Source organism: Sander lucioperca, chromosome 3 (assembly GCF_008315115.2).
Source record: "Sander lucioperca isolate FBNREF2018 chromosome 3, SLUC_FBN_1.2, whole genome shotgun sequence".
NCBI lineage: Eukaryota > Metazoa > Chordata > Actinopteri > Perciformes > Percidae > Sander > Sander lucioperca.
Window position 1 is genome coordinate 11632002 of NC_050175.1, and position 26225 is coordinate 11658226.

Genomic DNA, 26225 nt, shown 5'->3' on the forward strand with positions numbered 1-26225 from the left:
TTCGCCAAATTTGGTACGGAGCCTCAGAGTGGCATGCCAAACAAGCATCACATGTTGATAGCAATTACTACGGCAGAGATATTGCAATCGCAAATGTCACATTTACATGGATTGAGTTATTGGCCAAAACACATAAACGTTGATTATAGCGCCCCCTAAAGACCGATCTTCACCAAATTTGGTACAGAGCATCGGAGTGGGATGTTTTTTGCTGGTAGCATTTAATTTGGCCGAGATATGATAAAGTTGGTGTTTCATAGCTAGCTACGACATTTAGTTTGGTGGTAAATTGTGCATAGTTTAACGTAGCAAAATTCTTTTGATAACTTTTGGTCAGGTCCATCTGGAGATGCTACGTACCAGGTTTTGTGCAGATCAGTTGCACGGCCTAGGAGGAGTTCGATAAAGTTGGTGTTGCACATTGCACGATATTGCGAAAAAACACATGGAATAAGTAACAGTGTAACTGTTAGTTATACAGGAGAGAAGCCAGTCATTTAAGTTTATGGCAAAATCCTTTCAGTGCTCGGTTTTCATTTTGTGACTTTCGATTGAATAAAGGACTATTTTTCCAGTCTTTTCTCTTCATTGAAGTTTTCTGTAAAATAGTGTTAAAATCTTGTCTCATGAACCAAATCTCGTGTCTCGTCTCGTGAGCTGGGTTTCTCGTCACACCCCTACTGAGGTCATCTGCTGGATGCATGATGACACACAGGGCAACTGCACAGAGTTGCAGGGACTCCAAAAGAAACTTTTAGAAATTGTGTGGATCTGTGTTAATGTGTCACAAACTGTGTTTGCTGAACTTGTGTGTGGTAGATCACTGGAATCAAAGGCAGCGACACACACTGCCAATGAGCATCAGACCGTTGCAGTTACTAGAGTCATTAGGTAAGGCATAAGAGAAGAAGAACGGTGAGGTTTTAACGCCCATTCTGCTCCCTCTGGATCAGGAGCTGGCTGATTGCATGCATGCACACACATAATTACACATGCAGGCAGGCTCTCATGCAAAAACACACAAAGCTCTACACCCACATGCAGCCATTCACACATAGGCAATCACACTAAAGCATACACAGGCGCACAGGTGGTGCCTCGTATGAGGTCTGCACTCCACATCAAAAGGACACCTCTGACATCTCAGATTGCTCACAAGTGATGATGCACAGAGATCTTTTGCCACTACAAAGACAGAACAAAAGAACTGACATGAAAGAGAAGTCAATAAACATAAGGCGTTTAATAAAACATTTTTTTTTTCTGCTGAATTCACTACAAAGGTTTTCACTGTTTGTACTGTACTCTCACACGACACAATAAAAAGAAAAAGCAGAAACTGTTGACTCACATGATTGACTGAGAAGAGATTTTCACTTCCGGAAGTGAGAAAATCCCATTCTTTTTTTCCATGAGGATTTTGATTATTAGCCATGATGTCTAAACCATCCAAGGTAGACTTACCATGAGCTGCGAGACTGTGAAACGATGGTTTTAGCCCCTGTAGAAGCCACAAGTCAGTATAAAATCAACCTTGTTTTATAAAAAAACGTACAAGAGAAGTACTATGCTACCCCCAAGTGTAACAGCGACGTATCTGATTGGTGGACTTTGCCGTTACCATGGAAATGTTTACTGCACAAGCAAACACGCGAAAGGATAGTGAGCAGCTACCACTGAAGTCTATGATTGTTTATGTACACAGACCATACAACTCAAGCTGGTTAGCTTGGTTCCAGGCTTAAAACTCGTTACATAAGCATTTTCTGAAATGACAATGAAAATCACTTCTGGAACTGGAGCTATTCCAAAAGTGGGTAGTTGCTGTTGAGCTCTATCCAGTCATTTTATATGGGGATGGGCCTGCCCTGGTTAGATTATGGAAATGTGAGGGCAACTGAAGGCAACATTTCAGTGCATGAGTTTTGAGGGTAACATATGAACACACATCACACATACGGTAAACTGAAATATCTCTCTTCCACTGTAGTTGACACACTAGTTTGCTACTTTGTTTGCTCTCAGTCGTGCAGCACATAAAAAGCCACAGTGGCAAAGGCATGCTGTACACACGCGGACACATTGGCTCACAACTCATACCAAATATGACCAGCATCAAAGTATTCTGCACACAGCCTCACAAGCTGTGCTGGAAATACACATGCAGCAGCAGCAGCAGCACAGAGAGCATGTGCCCAGTGCAGAGGCAGCTTAGTAGGAGCGGTGGCTTACAGATGTTTAGTGTCCCACAGCAGTTGTTGGAGCTACAGTGAAGTGTCAGCCCAGGAGGACGGAGAGCTGAGGCACAGCAGCATAGAAACAGAATGGAACATGAGGTCACACTCAAAGCCTGGCAGCCCACAGCACCTCCAACGGCTGGCCCTGCCAACAGCCTGTGAGCAAACTTAAAGTCCACACAAGTCAGGATGGCAGGCTAGATGATGACTGAATCTGAATTTAATCATATTCAGGTAGTGGGCTGCATCCTTACATGTATACTGTACTCCTTGTGTTCAATAAACCAGGACTAAGGCGGTCAAAGTAGATGCTGGAACATTACCAACGTGAGGAAAGATAACAGAGGGTTGTTAAAATATAGAACCACGTTTTTTTTTTTCTTGAATGCCATTGAGTAAAACCAAGGTAATGTATTAAAAGTAAAATATGTTTCTAATCAGCTAGTTAAAAAAAATAATAATAATGCCTTATACAGCTGACTTCTACAATACAGTATATTCTTACTGAGCGACTTTACACATTAGGTTGCTATCTTGCAAGCATAGTATTTTGAAGCTGAATAAAAGACTAAACACAACTGTGACCATCAGTATCTTTTAGCAGTATTATGTTTAGCTCATACAAAACAAGCATTCAAAGTTCCCCAACCCTTTCAAATCCAGGCCAACAATGTACTGTAGGTGGAGTACAGCACTAAAATGCTACGATAGCTACTTTTGTACCTTATTAATACAATTGTCTTGACTTGACATCTTGCATGTCCACTGTAAATTAGGGGTGTAACGGTACGCAAAAATCACGGTTCGGTACTACCTCGGTTTTAAAGTCACGGTTCGGTTCATTTTTGGTACAGTAAGGGAAAGAAATGCAAACATTAAACTGCAGGTTGTTTATTACTATAAACTTTTTTTAACAATTTGTTTACACTTTTTTAAACACTTTTTAATAAAATGTAATAAATAATATATATATATATATATATATATATATATATATATATATATATATAAAATAAAAAAAGAATAAGAAATAAAATACTGCTGCAAGTTCTCCACTAAATAAAATACTCTCAGTCTCAAACCAATATCACATAATAAAATATAATGAAAAATATAAATAAATAACTATGGATTACAGTGCAGCATTACCAATCCCAGCTTGTCAACAACCGAGTATGGTCGTAGATCAGCTGCTATAAAAACCCAATTGCTTTTGTTATTGCGTTGGCCCGATCGGAATTACCAGCAAAGTCTGTTTAAATGCCAACGGGAGCTGCGTTTGAATTACGGTCATTTTTTTTCCTTGTAGTAGTGATGTTCACACTCGCATGATGCCTTTTCAAGTGCGTTAGCAACGTCGGCACACTGCTTTCGTCTTATCGACTAGTCTTCGTCCGTTGACGTATTTCACTGGGAAACCGAAGTGTTCCCAAACAGGAGACCTTAATGATATGGGTGGCTCTTCAAGCTTCGGCTTGTCCGTACTGTCTATGGGCTTGTCTGCATTGGTCATGACGCTAGCTAGCGAGAAGCTGCGCTAAAGCGTGCCGTGTATGTTGTTGTACAGCACGCGGTGTGTGATTTTAATTTTTTTCCCCAAACCACTTCAGCGGAAATCCCGCCCTGCAGTCGATTTCATTGGTTTAGGTTACAGTGACGGCGGGTAGGTTTAGAGATCAGTGTTTGGTATCTGTACAGTGATTGACATATTGACATGATCAATGAAAACTTTAGAATCAGCTGCAGGGCGGGATTTGCGCTGAATTAATATGTTGGTGTGGAAACACGAAAATTGACCTATGTTCCGCACACAAAAGATTGCATTCGGTGCACATGCGCACCGTACCAAAAGCCCTGTACCGAAACAGTCCAGTACGAATACACGTACCGTTACACCCCTACTGTAAATCTCCACAAACACTTAGGTTTGTTTGAGAGTTGAGTGACAACAGAATTGTTTCTAAGTTAATTGACGGGAGAAGGCTGCATAAAGGGCAGTTAACATTAACTCATTGCTTTTCCAGGTGGTCTGTGCCGAGGTGAAAATGGTTACAGTCATAGGTCAATCTAGTCTTTAGTTTGTCTCTCTGATGTGGCACTGTATAATGACTTCCGGCATTCAAACAGCTCTCAAAGCCTTTCCTGTTGGAGAGACCCCTTGATTTCCTGTGTGTTTCAACATTCTGTGTACTATTTCAAATAGATGATGCAATATAATTGAAAAGTTCACTTGATGCAGTTATTTTTGATGTTTAAAATGACTAAGCCTGTTCCTTTTTTCCTCATTTCAAACATTCATCAGGGGTGCTCAGGCTTTTTCATGTTTGTGTGCGCAAATGTATCATTGGCTGTGTGAGTGTTATGTTTGTCTGTGTGTACATGCTTGTGTGCATGGCAGTGTGTGCTTAAGCCGACTGAAAGATCACTCGCACGTGGTAGTGTAACATGAATATTCTGCTTTGCGTCTGGCTGCTGTGGTCTCCCTCGGTATGGGTAGCCGTGTAGCTAGAGGTGGGGGTGGTGGTCGGGAAGGGTTACACTCTCTAATGGGCTACCCAGGGACCTGACGCCACTCTTCAGGGACACATGGGCTCCATACATCCCAGCCTGCAGCCTTTGTCAAAATGCACACTTCCTCAGATATTCCTTTTCAAATCTATTAACGCCAAACTCAAATCCACACCCAATTAGGCTAACTTCATAGGAACATGGCATAAGAAAGTTCTGATGTGGAGTGTGTATGGGCGAGTGTATGTTTGCTTATGATTATGCGGTGTGAGTGTGTGACAGTGTAATAAAATCAGAGTTGGTCCCTCAGACAAACTACGTGGCTACTTCTGTTAAGATTTACGTGACTGCTCATCAGGATTATACCATAGAGGTTTTATCGAGAGAAATAATTAGCAAATTAAGAGACACATACGTTATTATTGTTTAAACAGAACTTTGAACAATAATATAATATATAATATATAAATTATTAGATAAGGTTGGATTAGTAGCATGCAGGATGGAAGTGTGGATGTGCCAATATCTTTCCTCCATTACACATCTGTGTGCACACAATTTGAGTGATTGTGCACATTTATATCCGTATCAGCATTTGCGTGTGAGTCTCTGTGTGTGTGCGCTTCACCTGTCTCTATGACCACCATGGAGAGCAGTGTGCCTCCTGCCCCCTTTAATCAGAGTCACACAATGGTGAGGCTAAAGCCGCCTTATCTCTACACAATCAGATTAGAAGGGATTGCTGCTCTGCTAAGCACCACAAAGTACCCCCCCACACACACACACACACACACACAGGATCAAGATGATTTGATTAATAATTTGTGATCATATTATCCTTTAAGAAGCATACATTGTTTTTATTTATTTATTTTCCATTTGTTCCAATTCAATTTTTCTACACAGTTCCTAAGGCTAAACAGAGATTGAAAGATTATCTTCGCCACCTGAGCAAGTGCTCTCTCTTCCACCCTCCTATCTCTTCATTTCTCCCCGCCGCTTACTAGAGGTGGTTTGTTTGTTAGTTCCGCCAGTGACCAGATGGGGGTGCCATGAGCGCTGCACACAGTGGGGGCCTCCTCCACACCTAATCTCATCAAAATAAACATGCCAGCAGTTGTCAGCTTCTCCAGCAGCGAGAGGCAGGGAGGGAGGGTGCTATAGAAACAGGTCAGGCTAATCATGCATATAATTGCATTTTGACATTTTGGGCTACTGGGACCAGACCTTTGGATATCAGGTTATCCTCGAAGCACTTAAGTGATTAACAAATGAAAATGCAGCTCTGAAACTTAATTAGATATTATGTCTCGTCCATGCCAACGGGTGGGGTTTTAAGGTAGCTAGTTATCAGTGGGTGGGGGGATGATTGTACTTAGTTAAATCAGGAAACATAAAGAGGTGAGGAAAGACCAAATCTAGCCCTTCCATTTTAGGAATATGTTAGTTCTTAAAAAGAAAATCCCTCAATATTGACTGTAGTTGGATTTTGAAGACACAGTTGATTTTAGACTTTATGTATGATGGTCCAGGTCGCAATCATTATTAAATGGCAAGGAAGTGAGAGCACTTGCTTCAACTTCCTTGTTTGCTCTAAAGAAAAATTTAAATTACCCTCCCTTGTGGCACAGTTAAGGAAAATAAACATTTATCCTCCATTTTCATCAAAAAGCCACTTATGGCAGTGAGAGGCCGCTCTCTGTGACTCACTCTCACACACTTTCTCTGTCTCTCCATCCTTTACCCAAGAGTAAGTTCAAGAGACCGCAGGGTTAGATTGCTCAGCTGGAATTTGTTTTTTTCATGTTCTAGCATTTCACTAATCAATAAAAAGCATATGCAAAACAGAATTGGATGACTATCTACAGGACAGGTTCATTTGACAAAAATGGAGACATTACTGCTGATAAAGTGTGGAATGATCTGGTTGTAAATATATTGGCATAGCATGACCTTGTATTTCATTCCAATGTAATTTTCTTTGGTTTGTTTGAATTTAAAAAATATATATATGTATGCTATTAAATAGTATGTACAGCAAAATGCTATATAGTATGGTTTCACAGTTAATATTATGACACCAACCACCACTCACATCGTGACTGTGATGATTAAATAAAATTTAAAAAAATCTATTTTCAAATATTGTGAATGTTATTTTGAAAGCTAGACTCCAAAACAGGAAGGTTGACGTCAACACCTACAAAAGTCTAACATTTTCTTAACATGCAAAAACACACTGTGTCCTTCTGATGCCATCCAAATAAAAGGAACATTATTCTACCCAAAATCAAAACAACATTTTAGAAGAGCCCCCCCCCCCCATGTTTAGTCTCAGACCCTGCATAATGATATAAGACTGTGATGTCAGTAGATTAAAAGGGTGTTCCCTACAGCCTGACCCAAGTGGAGCTCTCACTGGCCACTACCTGATTCTCTGCTCACCACTCAGCTTACCCCCTGTTGGAACCCACTCTTGAACATGATTAGCTACTTTTCCACTTTACTAATTCATGGGCCAACTAAAGCCTCTGAACACTAAGGGCACAATCCATGTCCTTATCTTACTTTATCATTCTCTAGTCTATCTGCACTGCTTTTGTCCCTGTAAAGTACAGATCCACTCCATCTGATTGTCCTGATTCCTTGTACTGCTTCTACTCCAGCAGATTTGGTAACCCATCACCATAGGGTTGGTTCACTCTTCCATCCATAACAATAAATCCCACTGCAATGCTGTATCTGGAGACCATCTAACCTACTTGACATTTCTAAAATAGCATTTTCCTTTTTTTGCAAGGGGAACACATTTTTAAAAAAAAATTTCAAACAATTACACATATGACAGTATGTATCATGCTATCGAGACTCGTGAAAAATAAACAAATCATAACAGCATCATTGTTTGAGGGATTTGCAAGTGGATTTATAAGGCCCTTCTCAGATGCCTATATCATTCTGGTTTACATTTCATTTTTCTTATGTAAACAAGAAATTATGCAGTGGTTTTATTGAACACAACTGGGCTTTTACTGACTTTTTCACTGGCAGATCCTATCAATGACTGGGTTTGAAACGTAACACTGATTAGGACATGACAACAGTTCCAAACAATGTGATATATTTGTCACTGACCGACTCATGAGCTGGATTACATGGTGACTGTATCTTTTAGTTCTGATGGAATGTTATTTTATGCATCGAAATTGAATCATGGTCATTGTGTTTTGCAGTATATGCTGCAGTTACAAAGAAATCATCTGTACAAAGAGTTACATTTAATTTAGAGGGCACAGTCACTTCAGGTTCAGACACTACCGTTAGCAGTAGCATGTTGCTGGTGATTTTACCTTGGGATTAACTGTACTAATAAAACCGTACAAAACACCGCGGCCACACCGCTGTGGAAGCTCCCTGAATGTCATTTATCAGAGTCTGGTTGTTACCCCTGTCCATGGCAGTCTCATCCACTCCTATAACGGAGCTAACTGCTAACGGAGCTAACCGCTAACAGAGCTAAACGCTAACGGAGCTAATCGTTGCTAACAGAGCCTTCAGTTCTCCGTGCCTGTAGGCTATCCATTAACTGCATCTATGGACTCGAGCACGAATAAAACCCTTAATTTTATTAAATTGGCTGGACGAGTTTTAAATTACAACTAAGAGTTGTTTGAATGACAGAAATGTGCTCAGATAAGATCCTAATGAGGTCAACAGGACATGTAACAGTAGGGTCCCCAAAAACACAGATAAAACACACAAACTATCTAACAAACAAGGTGAACAAGAATTGACTTTAGATAGCCCTAGTCTTATGTGATTCAACAGGAGTTAGGAGGAAATAGTGTTGAGATTAATAATAACATGTCACTTTCTGTGAAGCTTGCAGATTTGTATTCTCAGAAGTTTAATAAATGCTGCTAAGTGCACTAAACTTTATTTTTTCACTGAAAGGTTTATTTGACAAAGTTTATTTTCTTCTTACCTGTTTCGTTTATTTCATAGGCCTATATTTTTAATACATTATTTATACAATATAGGCTACAGTATGTTTTTACATTATACATTTTTAATTGAAGTAGCCTATACAGTGTAGATTGGTGAAGTGTTCAATAAATGTTTGTGATGTTGAGAAATTCTGTGTATATTAGTGTTACATTTTATCTTTCAAATAGAGGTTTAAAAACAAGCACATATCGGCCAAATATCGGCCAAAATAAATTGGCAGCATTAATCGGCCATCGGCTGACCCTGATTTCTAAAGATCGGCATCGGCATCAGCCAGAGAAAAACCATATCGGTCGACCTCTAATTTAATTTAGGTCAGGGTCATTCAAGGACAAGTATTTTGAGTGTTTCAACACACATAGCACATTCAGTAGCGTTGAATGTGATGTGCAAAGGCTGCCGGAACCCTCCACCCTATACCGTTCAGAGCTCATCATCAGCACAAGGACGGTGATGAAGACATGGCTCCTGACAGACGTCCTGGACCATGTCTGTGTTTGTGCCTCTGCTTCACGGGACAAGAGCCGTCACTCACAGAGGATAGGCGGGGAGAGGGAGGGATGCTAGGGGGGGTTGGGGTTGAGGATGTGAGAGGGTGGACGAGGGAAGACTGGGCCTCAGCTGTCAGCTCCGTGCACTCACATATGGTTCAGTGTCCTAGTAGCACTATGTTAAATGACAAAGAGCCCTCCCTCTCCATCATCATAGGCAGACACACCTTTACAGACACCTCCGTCTGTCTGTAGATCTGCACACATATCCATGTGTACACACACACACAAAGAGACCTGTGCCCACATTTTCAGATATGCACAATACAACCACACAACCATATACATATATACACAACTATGCACACCCCAAAACATGCACAAAGCACATTCAGAGGCAGGCATAGTCATCTCCTGCATTTTGCATAGGTGACACTTTTCATTATTCAAAGCTTCTTTCTGGGGATGTGGTGTGCACATAGAGAGGTGACATGCACTCTCTCCAAACAAGGTACACCTTAATTATGCATGCTCAGACTACAGACATTGCATTTTGGTGTGCATGTGTATGAGTCTATGTACTACTGTTTTGTGCTCACTTGCCTAATTGTGAGTCATTATATGTGGGACATGTGCATCTTCAGTATACCTCTGTATGTCTATGTATGTATGTCTGAATGTAGATAGTTGGCACTTCTCTGTGTACACCTGCACAAACTGAATACAATATCTTCATTTATGTCCTTGCAGGTCCACAAGTGCAGACATACATCTTTGACAGAGCCTGTGTAAAAATCCCATATTATCTGTAAACAAGCCACAATAACTTCCAAGCATTCTATTCAATAGTGTCACAGTATATTTTTTGTGTGCAAAAAAGCAAGAAAAAAAAAAAAAAAAACAGCCTACGTTAGCTTAGCCGATTCAGTGTGAACAGATGAGATGTGGTGTGTCATAAAGGGCTCCCACCTGACCCGCCCTCATCAGAGCCATCTTCCGCACTCGACAAAACATATTTGTATTGTTGTTGTGTGCTTAGCCTCTTTATCCGCCTGACAGGGTTTCAAACTTGCACGTCTCTCCCTGAAGAGACGTGAAACATTTCAAAAGATGGCGGATCCGTCGTTCACTCAGCGTTACAGCTTACTGTGAAACACACAAGTAGGCTTTCATTTAGGCGATTACACCAGATTAAAATTTTCACTAATGTTGGGGAGTGCGCGTTCCTTCAGAAGAGGCCTCCGCTTTGAGTGTCGACACAACGACGCATTAGAACAGTGAGCATCACATTAACCAGCAGCTCTGGCAGCTCAGAGGTGCAGCAAGACAGGGATTTTCAGCCTGATTGGGTTTTCATCTTGGAGTAAAGGGATGCATTATTTATTTTCCAACTTGTCGTGTGTGTGTGTGTGTGTGTGTGTGTGTGTGTGTGTGTGTGTGTGTGTGTGTGTGTGTTGGATGAAAAAGCCAGGCCAAGGTAAATACTCTAAAACATTCTACCTTTCTCTTGATGCAGAAAAACAACAAGCTTCAGGGTCAGAGAGCAACGTTCCCAAAAGTGAAATTCCAGCAATTATTCACGGGAGATCCACAGCGGGTGCTCAGGGCAACATGTCCGCACCCTTGAGTGGGCAGAGGAGACTGACAGCCCCATTATAAAACGGCCTGCGTGACAGATAAATATTTCAGACACAAATAAATAAAGGATGCCCGGCGTTTTCCCTCTGAATGACTTTTCACAGCCGAATGCCCACGGCCGCTTGCCCCGGGATCTCCTGACGGCACCCTTCACCCCTCCTTCACCATCACCCCACCACCTATTCCACCTCAGGCTCTATGTGACACCCAAATACAGGCCGCCGAACCCCTCCTGATGTTGCCCGCCCCCACTGCAAACGGCCACGGTCCTCCTCCTTCCCTGCACATGTCCCCTGGGCCGACCGCCCCTGGCAGCAGCATGCAGGTAAAGGCACTGCTCCTCCATTTCTGGGTACAAAGAAGCAATTAATCTACGTGTCTGAGACAGGATGTCTAGAAGGCCTTCCTTTTGTGTTTGTGAATCTCTCTCTGTCGAGCAAACTCAGAGAGCCAGGGTCCATTGTTGCCCAGTAATTACTGTAATGTGTAGAATACATGGTGAATTGTAATGACTTTGTTCTTTATTGTTTGTTTTTTATTATTTTTTTGCTAATGTTACCTAAGAGGTGATTATAAATGGGGTTGGCTAGAAGCTTCTCGTGGGATATGTTAAAAAATAAGAGATTTCATTTAATAGTAGATTAAGTGTGTTAAATGTCTGCGGCTGTAATAGGCATGGCTAAGCATCTCCTATGCCCTTCCCAATAGTTTCTTATGGATTACCTCGCTCCATTTTATTAGGGCAGAGTGCCATCCCAAAGGAGCACAGTGTGATAATTCAATTAAGGAAAAATAGCGATACATTCCTGTGGTTACAAGATGTCAGATGGGAATCTTGCAGCTACTTGCCATAAGCAAAGAATTTGAGAAAGAGTGAAGAGAGAGACAGACAAAGTAGGATAGAGATAATTTCCCAGTACCAATAGTATCAGTTCTTCCCTCTAAGGTACACACAGGGAAAAGATATGAGTCAAACATAAGATGAGAGATAAGAGTGAGTGACTGGAAATCTCAGATCACCTTCGTCAAAATATAATATAGTGTATTTTGTTAAGGCTACCTTTGTATCAAACAGTTGAAATCCCTGCCATGAACAGTGCTGAGAATGACAAATATTAACAGTGGAAGCCACATACTGTATAAAAAACAATGTAAATATCAGCACTGACAAGCACTGTAGTTTCAGACAAGTATTGTATCTGGCTAGAATGCAATCATACTGACAGGGTTGCCTGTGTTGGCCTCATTCAAATGTTTCTACTGTGTCCCTGGTAGTTGGGATATCAGGTTCTTTCTTTGATGTCCTGCTGGACGGCACGGAGAAAGCAACTCTTCTACCAATGGGACTATTACACCCAACAAGTTAAAATCCGGAGAACACAAGGTCTTTCTTACTGTCTTTCTGTCTGTATCTCCTTTCACTTTCCCCCTCTCCATCTATGCCAATATTTCTCTTTCACGGTCTCCCTAACAAAAATAGTGTTGAGCGGTGTTAGCATTGAGATAAAAAGAATGCTAAAATATTAATGGAGGTGTGCTTTGTTCTGGCGAGCACAGAGACGAAGAGACGGAGTTCTTCTGACTGGTAGAAACCAGGTCTGATTCATTAGCTGGGGTGTCTGTGTGAGGAGGTCCACAGAGGGCTGCCACATCCACTGAGAATGCTGGGTAGGCCACCCCACCCCCACCTCCCAAACCCCTAACCAGCATACCCCCTTCCAATCAAGCCCTCCCATGCACTCTCTCGGTCTCTCTCCTCCTTCCCCTTCTTTCTATCCATCATTATCTCCCACCTCTGTATTCTCTCTGCAGTTCTTTAACCTCAAATTTCTCAAAACCTCGGTTTACTGTCTTGTGAATTCTTCTCATATTATCCTCTCCTCCTCACCTCCTCCTCCTCCATTATAGTGATACGGTTCCATTTACCTCCCCCTCAACCCAAACCCCCTGAAAGCATGTTGTTTGTTCTTTCTAATGCCTCTCCAGATGCGCTAGTGAAAAAAATACAAAATATAAAGAAAATTGTGTCTCCCAGATCCATCCGACACTAGATCTTGGGGTAAACAAGCCAAAGACCTAAGAGCTACGATCTGGTGCTACACTTCACCCTTAGTGACTGCCTTTGAGAGGTAAAGTGCTACGTATTCACACACGTTTGAAATATGCCGGGCTGCGCCGGGGAAGACTGTACCACAGGGAGAGTCCAGCTTCTTTCTCTATCTCCCCTTTCTCTCATCTTTTACTCTACCTCACTTCCCACTTTCCCTGTGAGACAAAGATGATCAAACCATATTGAGTGGACACAGTCCCTCCACAAACTGGAAGGGGAAAACCTAGAGAGAGCAACAGAAAGAGAGATGGAAATTATAGACTCCTCCGAATCTCCTTTCTTCCACAATCTCTTAAAAAGATGGGCTACTTCCCCAATGAATAGGGAACAGCTCAATGGGATCATCTAAGAACAAGATTGAGGATTTCTGGGATATGTTTTATCTTGTGTATGCTCTCATTGGGAAAAAAAATCAATAGAGCAACATAAGGAAAAAAATAAAGGAAAGATAACAATGAGGCTAGATAAAGTAAAGTTTTCACAGATGTCTTAATACTTAAGAAAAGTACTACACTTGTGACTTTGTTTCAGGATTAAAAATTAACTTGGGTTTCTGTGTAGGAAAACTCTTGAACAACAGTGACTTGCCAAAACATTACACTGAAATCAGCGCATGATGAATTCTCCATTAATAGGTTGGAATTCATAACAGATGAACACGAGCTGTAATGTCTGTTGTGGTTTATACGCAATGCATGTATTGTGGTTTGTTGGAAGGCAGCTCTTTTCTTGTTCAAATGGCTTGTAGTAGTCCAGTGGGAAGTTGGGGGAATATGGGGACACTTGTTATTTGTGTAAACAAGACTTGACAACGTTACCTGATGCAAGAGAGGGATAATGTACTGTACAACAGAAACCCAACAACTGAGATGCTTTATCGCCTGAAATAAATAGTTATGAGCAGACAAATACAAATCATGTTTGACATCCTCCTTACAGCCACTGTTATGTTAGGTATATATTATATGTTATATAGGTTAATATTACATAATCATCATGTTGTTATTAATGTTAGGTTTTTGCTGTATCATATTTTATATTGTGTTTTATACTATATATTATGTTTAAATGCATACAATTGGTTGTATTCTGACAAATGCACACAGACTTGCATGCAAACACATACGCACACACTACACACACATTTACCTTCTCACACATGCAAAGTGCTCTGTCTCTCACACATACAAGCACCCTAGCAAGCAAACAAGGACACAGATGAGCCACGACAAGCTCAAAATCCCTTTATTACCTCTTGTTGTTGAGAGGATGCAGAAGTGGCCCGCCAAGTGCTCCCCTCTCTCTGTATATAAACCCTTAAAGCCTAGTCCCACAACCAATGAAAGGCTAGTGCAATCTGTAAGCAACCCTGTTCCCATATGGGCCAGCCTGCCATGGGCCTCGTTTGCCTTTGTCCTGTGGCTCTCTGAGGGCCAAGCCCTGCACGCCCCAGCCTAGCTCCAGGCATTTATTAAATATGCACCTTCCAGTTGCTGTGAAGAAAGATCCCAACCAGCTAATCTCATCACAGGCTGGGGACCCTCCACATATGTAAATCTACATCTGTTCCCCTTCAAAGAGAGAGATTCTCCAGGATTATCCTGCACACAGACCCAGACACACACGCACACACACAAACACACAGTACTCTCCCACATGGCCACTGCCAATCAAGAAGTTCCCCCGTTGCCACATGTACTTGTCTGCCTTCCCCAGACTCCAAACATAACCCTCCTTTCTCAATTAGCTTGATGACAAGCAATGGCCAAGAAATTGCTTTTTTGTCAATGCTTTGTATTTTCCTTAGTGGGAAGTGACAAGGCAAGGCCTTACAAAGCCTGCCCCTCGCCTAAAGGCTATGGCTGGCATTGGGGTGCAGGGGCTGGGACAGGGCCCATAAAGAGTGGCGCCAGAGGCCCAGGAAGATGGCACCATACCGAGAGAAACATCCTATAGTGCCCAGGGATATCATTATACATCCCTGCAACACAGGATTAGCTTGTTCCCTGGCTAGGAGCTGCCATGAGACAGTATATGGGAGAGACGGCTTCATCAAACATCAATGACTGGCAGATGACAGCAGAAACAGCTAAATGTAAAGCTCTACTGTAAATGTGCCACCAATCCAACACAAACTGTATGCATATTCAAATTATGAACTCAATTCAACCAATGATGCAGTAGGGAATGTTGGTTAAATTAGGATTTCTAGGTGATGATGTTTGGGACCCCCAGGGACAGAGAACCTGCTTACGCAGTTTTAATAGGTTTGTATCCTGTATATGTGAGCTACATGAAATAAAAACAAATGTATAATTTAAATTGAATATACAAGTAAACAATCATACACCAAGTAATGAAACGCACATTAACACCATAAACAAACTGATGTTTTTTTAATTTCTATTTTAAGATATTTGGTATTTACTGTGTTTCTCTATTGACTGTAGCCCATTCTGCTTATTAAATTATATACAATAAGGACTAAGTTGTATTTGTATACTATCTTAAACGATGAGGTTAAGTATTTCAGAATAATGTCTGACATAGTGTATGAGTTTAACTATAAAACATGACTGAAATACAGTATATTCCATCACATAAATAAAACCTCAGAAGCAAACATGCTTATTTGAAATATTGCTTGCTGACCTTGTGAAACTTGTTTAATTTCCCTGTTATAATCACTAACCCTGTATTGAGTTGCCATAATTAGATAGCATAGTGGTGCAATATGTAAAAGGTGCAGCCCCACACAAGAAAACAGTGTTCTTAAAAACAGTACATGCTCTTCACAGAAGTGTTAGTGTAAGCCAAGATAGACTGATAATACCTAGTTTAACACAAAACATTGGTACAGCAACAGATTGAATAAGTGAAGCTACCCATTTTATTATATGTAAGATTACACATTCTCTATGACTGAGCCATGGTTTGCCTGGGGAGTGTAGACAAGACGGGGTAGAAGTTGTCCCTAATTCATTATTACTTGCGGTGCAACCATATCAGTAGTCAAAACGCATCAATCAATCTCGAGTGTTTGCATAACCCCTGGTGAAATACTTCTCATCATGCCTGCATAGCAGCCATCACACAAGCTTGTGGTGACAGTAGCACTGACATACTGTAAGGTGCTTATACATGAATATTACTGGTGACAGATGAATATGTTAGCTTATTTTACTATGGTGGCATTGTGTGGTAATATACTTTTGGCACTGATAATTTAGTTTCTTGGAATGTTGCTGGCATAGAGTAGGACTTTAAATGTACTCTACTCTATTTCCTGCAAGTCTAAATACAGCGTTGTCTGGACCTCCGTCCAAATCAAAAATGTAAATATCTGTCACGTAGGAAAATATACTGCTTTTCATGAGTCATTCTATGGATGAAGCTACAAAACTTACTTACAAAGTAAAATGATTGATTGTGATGTGTGTCCTCCAACCAATGACCAACACTACTATACACATACTGTTTCACCAAAATCAATCAGGTTTGTGTTAAATGTAATTCACCTTGAGCTGGAACAGCATGTTCACATGAGCTAGTATCGTATAATTAGATTTAAAAAAAAGAAAAGGCTCAAACACAAAGAAAGACCATCTGACATGACATAACAGCTACACAGAGAATGGTTGTTAAGACGTGTTCGATAGATCCGATTTGCATGTTTAATTAAGCTATCAGCTCAGTACAACAGAGACCCAAAACCTAAAGCCGCAGAGTCAACAGCCCCTGTAATAACACCTCCCTACGGTCAGACGGGCTGAGGAGAAATGGAGGGAGGAGGAGAGGAGGCAGGCAAAGAGGGTGTGGGGGGGTTGCAGTCAGTCACTAATACAGTGAAAGGGAAAGCGCAAAGCTTTTCATTAAGACCCTGTGAAAGGCACATTCACACTCCAGCCCACTAATTAAGTCAGGCCTCACTCACTAGGGTAAAGGAGAGAGAGGGAGACAGGAGTAGAGTTGGGAAAGAGAGAGTGAAAAATGAGGAGACTTGAGAAAATTGAAAGGAGGAAAGAGGCAAAACTGTGTGTTGGTGGCGAGATGGAAGAGAGAGACAGACACACAGAGGGAGAGTGAAGGAGCAAAAGGAGGAGGGAGGTGCAGAGATAATATCTCTGCCCCTAATCAGGTTGATTTTAAAGTCACTCGTTGCCAGTCCACTGCAGGCCTCATTAACTCGCCTCTGGCTGGCATCATTGTTCAGGCAGCGTTTGAAATCCACCAAAGGAATGTAGATTTGCTTTAATCCGGACCCATCAAAGGTAACACTGATGCTGCAGTGACGCCGTGCCTCTGGATTAGGCCAAGCTCGAGGGGAGAGAGAGACGAGAGCGGCTGGAACGAGAGCGAGAGACCCATCCTCAAAATTTAACCATTTCAAATTCAGTAGGTGACAGGTCTCAAGAGCCTCACCGGCACTGAAGATGACACTTTCAGGCGGCATTTGAATAATCTGAATGGTCTAGGTTACATAATTATGCCATGACAATTTGGGCACATATGTCAGAGCACAGTCTGGCAGCCAGCATGTCAGTGTGGGGAAGCTTACAGGGGTAGGGATAAGCGCCATACTGTCCCCGCATTTACTCTCCTCCACTGTGTTCTGCTAGGTGCTGATTTGGGAAAATTTGCAATTCAAAACAACTTTTTAAAAAGAATATTTTTTCGTCTCATGAATACAGAATTCGGGGGCAGGGTTTAAATTGCACATAGCAACAACGGGAGACCATTTTGTGGTTAACCTAACCTTGGCTATGTCAAAAGATGAGGACTAAAGACTGGCGGCATATCTGGGAAATGACAATATCATGTTGCTGTGCTGTTCTTCATGTTCACCGTTTGCATTGTCAACCAGGAAGCCCAGTTCAAGCCTTCAGGAAGTTCTACATGTCCCAGAAGGAAAGTCCATCCAGATTACTACTAACTGAGATTATAAGGTTGTGAGGAAAAAGAACATCAGTGTTAGAAGGGCAAACACAACAGATGGGATTTAGCCCCATATAGAGTGTATGGTGATCCTTGACAGTTGTGATAAAAGGCATGCTAAAATACACACTTTTATCACTTTCTAACTCTATCTTAAAAACGAAGAGTAGTGTCCACTTGAAGAGAGAGCACCCTCTTGTCTAGGATACCTCTGAGTCCTGGGGTAAAAAGAACATACTGACATCTCATCTTTATTTATGAGCAAAGCCATTACAGTGGATATTAAACTGTAAACAGTTTCAAGAATACCAAAGAAAAGAGCATCTATCCTGTGAGGTTGCAGTCTAGCATTTCTACATTTGTAGCAAGTGCTAAAAGGACAACTCCATACAATATACCTGTTCATTCCCAGAACGCCGGTTCTTCACACATTGTTTAGACACAGTATGAGTCATGCTGATGTTTTATGCTGATTCCTAGCATGCTTATGACATGTTAAACAGGAGTTTCAGGTGTCACCGAGCATGCCCCAGCATGCTTTGCCACAGTCAAACCCCAGTGATGCTGAGGATTCTCAGGGGACTTGAGGGCGAGGCGGAGAGCAGGGGATAAGTAGGAGTGGCAAAGAGGCGAGAGATTGTGGGCATGAGGGTCCTAGGCTCACAGGGGGAGCCAGGTTAAGCCAGTTAAGGGCATTAGACCTCCAGGCTGATGAAAAGGGGCCCTCCCAGATCAAATTGAAGTAAATCTAGCCTAAATCCATCCTACAAAGGGAGTTTAGACTTCGCCATTGTGCAGGCCAGAGTAAACAGGGGGTCCTTGGGTAAGCCTCCCTTCACAGGGGACAAAGGAAGAGAGTTGAGGAACTGATCTTACCCCAGTAGGCCAATGTTAGCACACAGATCACAGGGTTAGACACACTCAAACCTATCAGCTGCTACACAGGCCTCTACGGTCACAACACTCTCCTAAGCCTTAAACAAGCTATAAGTTCTCTACTGGCTCTGACACTCTAGCATGCCCCCCATGACTGCTCACATTTTGCCCTGAAGACAGGAGTGAAGATAACTTTGTGTTCAGTCGCTGGCTCCTGGACAAACATCTCAAAGGGCAGTTTCCTCGCCCAACTGGCTGTTTCACACATCTTGGCATTTTTTCTTTCACAGGCTAAAAGGATTGTTATTGCATTGTGTCTCCACGACAACTGACGAACCAAGCCTCCATCATCCTTTTCGTCAAAGCATGAGGCGATTTTCCCAGATGGCCGCCGGGCACTTGTGCTTTGAAAGCAGGATCACATTGGCAGGAGGGGGGGGAGGGGGGGGGGACCTCCCCATTCACTAAAAAACTTTCCAGAAAGGCAAGCACAATCATCCTGTTAATGGTTCTAATTGAGGCATCATCATACCCGTCACACTCCAGCTGAACCTAGCACAATAAATGTGTGTTCAATTAGGATCCATCAAACGCTCCCAGCCACCGCTGCTGGAAAAACAAAGAGGGCCCTTGGCCCATGGGCCTCATTCAATTCACCTGGCAATCATGTTATGATGCTCTCATTTTTGACCTGTTTCAAATTATCTCTGGGTAAACAAAAACCCTTCTCCTATCCATTTGTGCCAAGACGATTGTTCTCCCTCTCCCGAGTCAAAAACTTTGGCAGATTATAGCCTCTTTGTGCTTGAAAGGTACTAAAGTACGTGTCAGGTACTATTACAGTCAAGGTCTACACAAACATGCACTCACACACACAGACAGAGGTTACAGGCCCAGCAGGCATTTGTGTGAGCCTGCAAAAAAAAAGCCCACGTAGCTTCAGTAATTATCAGCCGAGGACAGTGTTCACACAACAGAAGAATGCAAAAACAAAAGAGCCATTGAGCAGCAGTAACACCCAAGGTGTTTTCGTAGTGACGGCCATCTTGTCAGCTGACAGAAGCTGCTAAGTAAAATGAAAGATAACCGCCGCAGGCAACCAGGTGCTTCTTCAATATATAACAGTAGTCTATTTACAGCACATTGAGCATGGCTGTGTGTGCATACACATGTGTGTGTGTGTGTGTGTGTGTGTGTGTGTGTGTGTGTGTGTGTGTGTGTGTGTGTGTGTGTGTGTGTGTGTGTGTGTGTGTGTGTGTGTGTGTGTGTGTGCGTGTGTGTGTGTGTGTAAGCATGTACTTATTTGAAACAAAGACAAATGAACAAATTGAGATGTCTCTGTCTTAATTATACATCTGATGGTGTGGTACATACTACTTAGAGCAGTTTATCAGATAGTGGGTTAATAGGAAGAACATGTTGGTTTGTTATGATTATACATGAGTAGTATTTTCATACCTGCTCATACGTATGCGCAACTTCTTATTAAAAATTAAAAAACTAACATTTAAATGTGGAAAAAATTAAATATGCAATCTGCAATTACAGTATTTGCCTGGATTCATTTACAGTGTTTGAGTGCAACAGTCCATACCTTACTCTTTTTACACCTGTTAATATTGTTACCTTGCTGAACAGATAATCACAGCAACAACAAAGAGAAACTGTGTTGAAATATTTTCTATTCGACACCACAGCTAGAAAAAATGTGTTTAAAGGTAAGGCTAAGGTAACATGCATACTGATATACACAGTGTATTGGTGGAAGAGCCTGTGGAAGAACACTTGTATTCTTAGTGTAAATCCAGGATGAACCAAGGTTTCTTTTTCTTCATTGGTAGGCCTATATCAATTAAACTGTGACAATAAATAATGATTGACCCTAACTAGATATTTCCAAACATTTTATTATTAGGGATAGAGCCAAAGAGTAGTCCCTCAGCAAACAGTAAAACAGCGTGTTTTTTGGGTGGCTACAATTGAGAGTTTTACCACATGGCTGTGTGTCAGTGAACAGGCTTGTGCATGTGTGCAGGCTCCAAATGAGCAGAAGGAGGGTAGAAGGCTCGGCACAAGCCTGGCTATAGGAGATGATAAACAATCCAGCTGAAGTCAGCCATAAGGAGAGTCTGCCTGTCAGTCCTCTTACCCTAGAACAGCCTGGGGTTATCATAACGTGCCAGCACATTTGGTGTGAGCGTTTGACTGCTTCACCTCCTAATCGTGCCTCCTCCGGGCAGCGCTCTCCTGGGAGAACTCCCATCCTATCCTCTTCCTGCTGCCTCTCTTTCAGCAGACTCTGTGTTGTTATACTGAAAAGTCACATAACTGTGGATGGAGGAAGCTTGTAAAGTGTGAGGTTTGTTTCAACAGTGGAAGTGTCCATTATTTATTGTTCTGCAGAAAACTGTGTGTTTCTAAGTTTATATACATGCTAAGCCTCTGTATTTTCGATCTTGGCCTTACTTTTTAGTTTTTGCCATCATGACAAATGATGCGTCAAAAATGTTGCCAATAGCTCTGTTCTCCTATATACACTCAGGCCTAAGCAAGGGCCAGCAAATACATAAAGACATTTTACTTAATTTTTTTTTTATATCATTTTTTTTAAGCAGGTGGTACAAACATTAAGTTTAGGCATTGACAGACACAAACATAATTTACTTAAGCAATAACTCATGACAGGCCTCGGTATGTTGTGAGTATATCACAGCTAAGGGCCGTGGATCGCCCCAACGTGAATAAAACTGGCACCAAGTATGGAAATATATAAATTATAGTCACACTCCAATTTAAAAATATTTTTATAAAAAAAATAAAACAGGCCCTCCTGGGCTGGCTGCATGGACATATCGAGGTGGTTGCTATGGAACATACAGTAGGTATCGTTAGCTTACACCAGCAGCTAGTAGGGCTGCTCGATTATAGAAAAGAATCATAATCAGGATTATTTTGATCAATACTGAAATCAGGATTATTTAACACGATTACTCATTGACTTTAAAAAAGCAGTTAAATCAACAGTGAGAACACCTTGAACTGTGAAACTCCCCTCTAATACGTTTCTCACTGAACTTTTTTTTTCATTCAGAACAAAAGACAAAATAAGAGTTTACTTGCAAAACGTAAATAATATACAAAATAACTGTTTTTTTCCTCGATTACTCTGTTTTTTTGTGATCGTTGGGAGCTGAAATCGTAATCACGATTAAAATGTGATTAATTGCACAGCCCTAGCAGCTAGCGTAGGCTATTTATTTTGCTTAATGCTAAAGAGTTAGTATATAGTTTGGATTCATCAAAGTTAAACAATAGCACATACTAACTAACCGATCGAGGCAGCGATAGACCAGCAACCCCCATGTTCTTTAAGGTAAAATTACTGTATAGATAGGAGTCAGGTACCTGGTAAGTAAACCATGTTAATGTTTATTAAATATTGTCTTAATAAATAAGTTTATATATCAGATTTGATATATAAAATAGTTAAGGCAAATACAGAGACATGTTACGTTTATTTAATATATTTACTTTTCTAATGTATTATCTTCCTTTCTAACAGGCATATTCCCCAGTTTAAAAAAACATACAAAAATATCTAAATGGCAGAATGACACTTCCATCCACAGACTTTAACTTGTAGTTTTAAAAAAGGTGCAGCAAAGGTCAAGTATGGTAGCTCTGCACTGAAGCACTTCCAGTAAATGTGTCCCTCCTGTGTCATTGCTAACTATATTTAACTCATGCACGCATTAAGCTCTGACCAGTTGATCTATGAAGCTAAATGATAGAATTAAACTTTTGCCACATTCAGAATGCCAAAGAAAGCCACAGTAAAGACTACATTCCAGGTAGGTTTGTATGAGAGGATTCAACCACCCTGAACATTTCTAGCTCTAATTATTGTGACAGTGTCACAACTATTTTCTTTCCCCATGTAAGCATCTATTTCCATGGCAGAGACAGGCTGTTTGTATGTGGCCTGTGTAGGCCACATCTTCCTCTGTGGCGTGTTGTTTTGCGCATTTCTGAACCCACCCATTTATTTTGGTTTGTCATAAACTATATTTATCTTTTTCTCTCTGACAAGTGGGACTTGAAAAAGAACAAAGTGTAAAGAGCGAGGCCCCAACAGCTCTCCCTTTCTGGCTCTCTCTCAGAGTCCAAATTACTATAAGCCTGCAGAATATACAGTGCTGCCGTTCTGTAAGCCAACATTTTGATTATTCATGCAATGATCATAACAGGCATGTAATTGTAACTCGTAAAAAGGATAGCTGGTCAACTTGTTGACAAGAACATGGACTAAATACAACAAGTCAAACAAAGCACAAATGCACAAAAAAAACATTGGGAAACCAAGATGAAAACAAGTACGAGAGCGCACACTGTTTCTCAAAACTGTCTGTGAATAAATGATGTGAAGCTTCTATGTGTTCACACATAACTGAAACCATCATGGTGTTTCGATCTGGACACCACATGTAACACCATGAGAGGCCAGGTACCATTGGCGTCCATCACATAACTATAAACATTACACTTTGTTCTCACATTTTGTTCCACTCAATATCAGAACAATAGATCAAAGGCTGAGTGTCAACTCAGCCATAGCGCTGTCATTGATAGCTTGTATGTTGTGTTCTATAATTTAATATTAAAACATTGTACATTTCCTTTCAATTATTCCTTTAATAATAATAATAATAATAATGTATAATAATAATAAAAAAAAATTCACTCTGTTAGAATACACATTACACATAGGCCTGAAATACACACACATGCTCAGTACCTATACCTGCAAACTGTCAGAGTGAGGGGTCCGCAGCTGTCGATGGACAGGCGCCCCGAGCAGTTGGGTTAGGGGTGCCTTGCTCAAGAGCACCTTGGCAGTGCCCAGGACATGAACTGGCACTTCTCCAGCTACCAGTCCACCACCATACTTTGGTCCATATGGGGACTTGAACCAGAGACCCTCTGGTTCCCATCCCAACTCCCTACCGAGCTACTGCCACCCCTCAATTGGAAGGAAATTATACCTTTACTGTGCCACCTCTGATATGTATCTGTTAAGATATTACAAATGGCCTCAGGCATGAACAGGTACAGATACTGGTTTGGTAAGTAAGCATTTAAATTTAGAATGTAATGAACCAGTTTCACAGATCAGTTTATTCATTTAAAGAGGGAATGATACTAAAAAAAAAAAACTGTACAGCCTCACGGATTTGATTCTACAAAGTTCTTGTCATTTCAGTAAGTAATGGAAAGTTTAAGTTTTCTTAAATTGCATCTTACATCTCTAGCCAGAAAATACACAGGGTAGTAATATGTACTTTGTAATTTAATGAAGCTCTACATGAAATGTTTCACTGTATCATACTAACAGCTCAGTTCTTCTAACCTTTGTCTAAAAACAAATAAACACTTGTAGATGTGTTTCCATTGTTTTTATTTTATTTTTATAGATAATACCAATGTTGGTTTTCGGCTGACTGGCCAGATCTGTTGTCTTCACATCTGTGCAGACGATTTAGAGACTCAATCAGATTTCAAAGGGGGGTATGTGTCACACTGTGCCACCCTACTGGTTCAGTTAGAGCAAACCCAGTCTGAGGTTAACTTATAACTGTTCTAAGACACTAGCTCAGAACAGTTATAAGTTGATCTCAGACTGGGTTTGCTCTAACTCTTGTAGCTCTTTAAAGAAGCATGCTGACTAAAAGAAAACAGACGATCCTGTCCACCCACACAAACTTTTCTCTTACGCTAAAAATTTTGACAGCTCTACTCCAAAGAGCATTGCGCAGACTGAGCGAATAAGCCACAGCTAGAACTTGGAGGCTTAAATGATGCAAGAGGGTGGGCAGCTACTCAGGAGGATGAATCAGAATTCCTCAGTGCATGGGTATACACTCTAAATATGAATTATTAAGTGGCTATCATACCCCCATAGTATGAAAATAAATCCAGGGGTGGATGAAATGAGAAGGGGCTGAGGCAGCGGACCTGAATACTGATGTGGAAAGAGATCCCAGAGGAGGCACAGGTACTAAAAGGCCGCCAGGAAGGTTGCTTGGATCTCACACTGCGAGTACCTGATTGTGCCTTTTAACCTCTGACATGGAGGATCAGAACACAGACTGAGACCATCAGTGCTCAGACATCTAACTGGACACTGAGTTTCCCTATATGATCTGCTGAAGCAAAGCATCACACTGGTATATCCGTAAGAGAACAGCCTAATTTGAATAATAATGCACTAGTTTCAAACAACTACTGCTGAACAAACTCTTTAATGACAATTTAGCTATTTTGATAAAGCTTATCCCAGGAAGGGCTAAAAATATACAGTTGAGATGCCTTAAAAAAAACAATGAGGTTTTTTAAAACCAAGTTTATCTCCTTGGGAGTATGAATGTACTTTGCAAATTCCATAGCAATCTACCTATTTAATTAAGCAATATCTTGCATGCAAAGTAAAAATGTTGGCCTGAGGTAAAGCTCATGGAGTGACAAATTGTAAAGCAATCCTACTATGTGGACCATGAATGTGCTCAGTAAAGGTTGTGACACACTAACCCGATAATCGGCCAAATGACCGAATGAATCTGATTGGTAGAATGCTAACCCGGAAATGCTAACCTAGAATGCTAACCCGGAAACGAGGAGCGGGATGAGCGTGACTAGAGTCTCTCAAAATCTGACGAAAATCTTTTAAACTGACCTTTGTCGATCTGAAATGAAGACAGATTCAGCAACTGCATGGTCTATTTCTCGCTTAAAATGTTTTCAGAAACACGTTTCGGTGAACTATTTTAGTACAATATTAGATTGTATTCTGAACAAGCCACCATGACAGTCTGGCTTTAAATTTCCGGAGAAACCAGACCCACGTGACGCGTTCGTCCAATCAGCTGCCGGTTTTCATTTTTGGGCGACAATACAGATTAGTGCCGCCTGCTGTTATGGAGACGTATTACGTCTCGTTGCTTTGGTGTGTTCCGAGGCACTTTTTTGACTAACTCGGGGAGACTGATCATTCCAACTGCCTTTTCTGCCGAGGGTCGGCTGTCTGGTTGGTATGTCAGGGGCTTAAGGGTCATGGCAATCAGAAATTGTAGATTGTTATATGTCTCATGTACAAGTACAAATGTTGGACTGATGGTGATGGAAAAGCCATGGGGACATCAAAAATATTAGAATTCATCATCTGTGGACCCTGAATAACCACATTTCATGGCAATCTAGCCATTACTTTTGTTTGATTTTTAGATGCCATTGACCTAAAGCTGGTTTCACACCGCCATGCAGCAACCAATCTGACAACAGCCTACCTGCAAGAGCGTTTCCCAGTTTCCCAAAAACACAAAACGTTTTTTAAAGTGGTTCCTGCGACTAGGTGGTTACCGCCATAAG

At 41.2% G+C, this 26225-nt stretch overlaps 1 long non-coding RNA gene across 4 annotated transcripts in view; it reads right to left on the minus strand.

Moving 5' to 3' along the window:
• The window catches only part of LOC116037529, a 118912-nt gene that overhangs the window by 66940 nt on the left and 25747 nt on the right, over positions 1-26225 (minus strand). For 2 of the 4 annotated variants that reach the window (XR_004896837.1, XR_004896835.1), the window contains one exon: positions 16407-17309. The exons of the other annotated variants lie outside the window; for them this stretch is intronic. This is a non-coding gene — a long non-coding RNA (uncharacterized LOC116037529). Of the gene's footprint in view, positions 1-16406; positions 17310-26225 lie in introns of those variants that run through there. 4 annotated transcript variants of the gene reach the window in all.